The following is a 6,000-nucleotide window of genomic DNA, read 5'->3' on the forward strand; positions in this document are numbered from 1 at the left end:
CATTACATTGAATTAAGTCAGACAGTTAAATCACCACCCAATCCCATCTAAAGCAATTGAGAGGAGACAAGGAAAGAGAGCACAGATGCCCCCCACCACCTTCCCATGTGTTCCTTGGACACAACGGATAAACACTTCCCATGCAGGAGATTAGGCTTCAGTATTTACCCAGCAAGGCAATGGCTGAGAGAGGAGTGCACAAACATGAAATACAGCCTGAAGTGTATCTATTCCAAGGAAATCCCTCAAATTCAGCAGAACAACTTGAAAACGTACAGTGAAAGAGGGAACTGTGTAGCTAACCCACACACTTCTACTGGAAGCCTCATGTCATTAAAATTAGTAACACGAAACATCAGTAAAGTGCATGGCAAGGGGATGCAAGGCTGGATCTGATACATCTCAAAGAACTGTTTGTCAATAGAAAATCTGCAGTAAATGAGCGTTCCCACATGCGTTCAGCAGAGATAAATTTCAGAGCTAACTTTAGTAAGTTTAATGACTCAATAGAAAAACAGAACTGAAAAACTAATGGAGAAGGGTCAGATGTAGTGAGTGCTTGCTGAGCTTGATTTATTCAGAGAAAACACATTTAAATCTAGCTAAAAAGCAAACAAGTCATGCCAGCGCAACACCAACTCCCTCCTTCCCGTAACATGGGAACTATGTAATGAAAAAGCTCTGGAAAAGACTGTCAGTGTTCAGTATAAAGGCCAATTGCAATTCCCAGGTGTTTGAGCACTAGTGAGCTCTTAAGTTTATTGTTTAAACAAACCTGCCCACCATGGCAATGGGATGCTGCAGTGCTGAATGCTGGGGCTCTTGTTTTAAAGATGAGGTTGAAAAGGCAGAGTGATACAACAGAAGATTTTTCACAATTCCTGATGCTAGGAAAAAAATGCAAAGTGAGGGAATTGAAGCAAGCTTTACCACAAGTCTACAGTGTGTTTTAGTTACACACTCTAGTATTTCCTTTGTTTTTTCTCTGCTGATGCAAGGGCTTCCATGCCTTGCAAGAAAGGTCTTCTAAGGATCAACTGCTAGAAGTCGTCCAATACTTTCCTCATACCAAGACTTTCTGGAAACAAAATTCCATTGTGTTATCCTGGACTTAGAACTGTGCCATAGAGGAAATCAAACTAGAATGTCAACCAACACTTCTGGTCTAAGTATCCATGACATGGTTCACCATTTATCTCTGTGTACAAGAGGAGGGTTGGAAGACTCCCTGAAACACAGTGAGTAACTGCAGACTTCTCCACATAGTCACCATGGTGAGAAAGCACTGTCTGAGCAAGCAGGACACACATGGCGATGTTTTTCCCTTTAGCTTGTATGGCGAGCGGGGAGCAACTTGGTGAGAAATAGGAGCTGATCACAGCAGCAAGGATGATTCTGCTACTGCAAAGGGTAACAATCATCAGTCATGATAGGGATGGAAAAGAGGAGGGGTTTCAGACTCTGTTCAATCCCCCATCTGGCCTGTGGATTTTGTGGGATTTCAGAAAAGAGATTGATAAAATTTTCTCATCATCTTTCCAATGTTATGTGGGCAGTGAAATCCTGAGAATAACCCATGTCACATACATCAAATATAAAGGAGCAAAATGGCACAGAGAGAAACCAGGAGCATCACAGAGGATTGTGACCAGCAACAAGAAACTCATACTGAAGGTGTGACTGAAACCAAAGCAAGATAGTTAAGTCCATTCAAAAGCAGCAGGATAGCAGAAGTCAAAGAGTTTTGAAGTTCATACCATAAAAATTACATATTGTCTTTGATGGTCACTCCAGGTGACAGTTTCTCTCAAAGTCCTTAACAAAGAACCTTATTTCATCACCCAAAGCCCCAGTCTCCATACACGGATATACTAATACACATTCATGAACAAACTGTCATTATTTTGAAAATATATACACTCAGTGTTTAGCATGCAGTTGTTCCAAAGGTTGCCATCAACAGTGCATTACTTCCCCTTAGATGAAGGGCTTGATTTACCAGCAAATCAGGCTAAAGTTTACAGCGCTACAGAGACTATTTTTCATGGAACAGAAATGACACTGAAAGCATGATCTGCTCCCCAGTGGAGTCCTGTGGCAGAAATACATCATCATGTTTTCATTAATGTTTGAACAGTGGCATTCCTGGTTACACCTCCTTATACTGTGCAGGGGACAGAACTGTATTTTTATGAAAGCCTAAGCTTACATACTGAAGCCCCAAAAAAAGAACAAGTGTCTTAGGAAAGTTTATTTCACTTCACTACATGCAACCTTCCTGCTTCCCCCAATTTTATTTATGGGTACAATTCATAAATTACTAAATTAGTTACATATACATAGCATTTTTTCAAGGCAAATGAATCAAGGTTTTTCATTCCTTCTCTCCAAGAAAGCAATTTTAATTTAACCCCTCTATTCCTGCAGACGGGATGATGTTAGGTGTCATAATAATCGATGTTATAATCTCAGTTTCTGATTTACACAGATCTCAGCAGAAGCATAGGCTGTTGATATAAAATAGATCCAGTAAAGCATAGAAGATTAGTAAAAGATTAGGTTCCATCTCTGCTTCCAAAATCCTATCTCAACAGCTCTCAAACAGCAGATGCCAGGTTTCAGCTGTGCAGCCTGTACAGTAATTAATTTAGGATGTCAGACTGAATCAACACATGCAATGCAAAGCTGGTTGGATTTCTTCACTTTGGTCACCTTTCATTTTCTATAAAACAATCTCAGTTCACACCTACAGACTGAAATTAAACACATTCCAGAGCTTGTAATAATTCTGGTTCCTCAGAGATTAGGACATAAATTAGCTATTCATTCTAGAACTGAATTGCTGACTAACAACAAACTAGATCTTGAAGATAATTCTTGGTCTAGTTGTGTTTTGGATTATTTTCTGCAGAGTACTGACTTGACTATTGTCAAGTAAAATCTGCTAATCTGCAACAGCAAAAGTGCTCCCAAGAAACTGGGTGCTATAATGACCTTTAGTTTATGTTCACTTTCATACAGACCTTCAAATGCTAGCTACAAATACCTCTTTGGCTCACAAGAGAAATTATTAACTCCGCATATTAGCAGCCATGCCATTCCTTTCAACAGAAATGTTCATAAGGTTTAATCATATCAATGTATCTGGGAATCATGATCATGCAGCCTGTGCTCTGTGTTTATTTTGCTAGAAAGAAATATCCTATTGTTCCACACACCTAATGAGTCCTTACTGCCCTTTCACAATAATCTAGGCTATTTGGGTAGCCCACAGATTCTTTCAAATAGTCTGTGACTCCCTCCCAAATCTTTCTCCAATGGACAGGTTCCAGAAAAACCTATGAAAAAATTCCTTTTATATTCTTCCCTATGAGGATTCAAGCCATTGTGTCCTCACCAAGAAATTAACTTATTCTCCTACTCATCCAAGCCTCTAGCCACTACTGTCCTCCACCACGCTTCCCAGCCTATGCTAGATCCAGTTACTATTAGACCCTGACCCAAAATATTGCAGATAAAGGAGAGGTTGAAGACTGGTTTTTGCCAGGTTGGTGTGCTGGAGCAGCTCAGAAGATGCTGACAGCAGCACAGTCAGCCCAGGGAGAGACAGGAACACTGCAGTCAGCAATATGAGGCACTGGGAGGCTTCCCCACACTGCTGTGCGAACACAGGGGATTTCAAGAGATCATGGCCTGGTGTAATGAGTATTTTGCCTTGCACCAGCTCTAGATTTTTTGTTTCCTTGATTATTTTTTTTTAAGAAGAAACACAGAAATGCTGTATTTAGAAAAAAAACCCACCACAATTAGGCTACTTTCACACCAAGTTTATATCTTACTAAGCTCATTGATTTCTTTTTTAAAAACTTTCTTTTGGACGGGTGACATACTAGTGACAAAAATCTAAGCCTCATCTCACAGCAAAGCTGACAAATTAGCTTCCCCATCGTGTCCAGTGACACTTCAGAGTGGCAGGACATGAAAATACTCATTTATTAAAAGCAGGAACGTTGTATTCAAATACTCAAAAAAAAAAGCATAAGAAAAATGATACCTCCAAGATGAAATTTCAGGCTAAAACTCTTATCAGCTTACTCCTTTAAGAGCTTTAGTGACTTTAAGAGGTCCCTTTAAAAATCCTTATGCTTAATGTATTTTTAGAAAAATATTTTTATGACTACAAGATGAGCAAGTTCCGCAGTGCTTCAGACTGTTCCTATGGAAACAAACCCATTGGCAAACAGGACTCTTGAACAACTCTGATGTCACTGTCTGTACCCTGCTCCTTTTAGGAGGAATATATCACCATTGAGAAATCCACAAGTCTAGAGGGCTGATTGTGCAGGGCTCAAGGAACTGCAACCAGCAGAGTCCAAACAAAGCTCTCCAAGTGAAAAGTCGGAAGTGTATGCAATAACTAGAAACTTATTTACTGTGCATAATTAAACTGCTTTGCATATAGAGAATGGACTCAGGAAACTAGTTCTGAATTGCTAAATGTATGTTACGTCAAGACAGATGAGAATCTACATATTTAAGCTGTAGATCAGAATCACATTTTTGGTCTGTACGTGTAGTGTGTGCCAATTATAAAGAAGTGATTAAATGATTTGTTATGAAAGAATAGAAGCAGCACACAGACATGCTCCATCGCACTCAGACTTACTACTACAACTACTAGCTTCTGCAGGAAGCTTTCAGAGGCAGAGGAGGAAACAGAGAACAGTTGGCATGTATTAGCTTCCATTTTCTGTGGCAAACCAAGTAAACAAGATGTGGCAAAGACTACTACAGAGGAGTATTCTGCACAGAAAGGAGAGAACAGCGATTTCAATCAAGCACAGTTTGAGCCTGCCCTTCTACAATCTGGCAGTTCCTCTCAAGATGCCAGATGAGGGAGGGCTAAAATCTACACATCCCCATCACAGAGAACATTTTCCGTTATCGGTCAGAGCTGCTCCATGAGCAGACAGCTCCATGATGGGGAGGCATCAGGGAGCACAATATGATTCTTCAGTGATGCAAAAGAGGAATGGAGGTGCCCTGAGCTTCCACACACCTCTTCTGTCTAGTGTTTTCAATAGGAAAGGGAGAGGTAGTGTGATAGTGCTATAAAGGCTGTCTCTGCCGTTTCTTGGAAGAGACTCTCCAGAAGGTTATTAAGCGTCCACTGCTAGAGATAGTTCAGAACAGGAAAAATACACGTGTCAAGATAAAACCTATCAAGAACAGGGGCAGTGAAGGAGCAGAGAATCAGGTGGGTTTTAGAGATCCAGTCCAATTCTAGTTGCTACGATCGTCCACCATAAAACCAAGAGTTACTCTGATCTCTCAGTACAGTAGGCATCTAAACATAGGGGACTTCTTTTGCAAGAGTATAAACAAAGTCAAAGCAGTTTGTGATCTCTACAAAACAGAGAAGCGATGAAGGACTTTAAAATGTTTTTATCAATCCTGTGAAGGCTACCATTGCCTAAGCAAAGTTTTGTCTTTCCTACAGGATGGATTGCCATTTAAGCAGAAACTTTCTCTTGAGGTTAAGTTCCTGGACATCTCCTGCCAAATACTTACAGGTGAGGATTTTTGGCAAGAGACTATGAGATTTCTAATGTCACCTGTAGCATCATAGACTCTGGTGATGCATAATCTATATTTGAGAATACCTACTGCTTTTTCAATCAGACCTTAATGAATGGCTAAAAACCTCAGATAGATTATTTTTATACTGCTAACTACCATGATTCATCCATTTGTACGTTCCAGGGAGAAAAACAGGAAGGAAGCACTTAGTAAGTCCTTGATTTCATTTAACATTGGTAATCAACGTCAAGCAATCTGTGGGAAGCAGAAAAAAAACCCAACCTCATTCCAGTTGGAGTGGCATTTAATAAATCTAAGCGACTCTGGAAAAATAAAGATATACTCAGGAGGTGGGTGGCAAATGGAAGGATTAATTTGTGTTAATTAGAAATTGTGGAGGAGGAGTATTTTGAAGGGGGG

General features: G+C 40.1%; 1 protein-coding gene across 3 annotated transcripts in view; it reads right to left on the reverse strand.

The window, feature by feature from the left end:
- Nucleotides 1–6,000, reverse strand: part of CYFIP1 (cytoplasmic FMR1 interacting protein 1) — a 61,880-nt gene that overhangs the window by 8,813 nt on the left and 47,067 nt on the right. The gene's annotated exons all lie outside the window — the stretch shown is intronic.

The sequence above is a fragment of the Athene cunicularia genome (assembly GCF_003259725.1).
Source record: "Athene cunicularia isolate RWA chromosome 1 unlocalized genomic scaffold, athCun1 chr1_part1, whole genome shotgun sequence".
Taxonomy (NCBI): domain Eukaryota; kingdom Metazoa; phylum Chordata; class Aves; order Strigiformes; family Strigidae; genus Athene; species Athene cunicularia.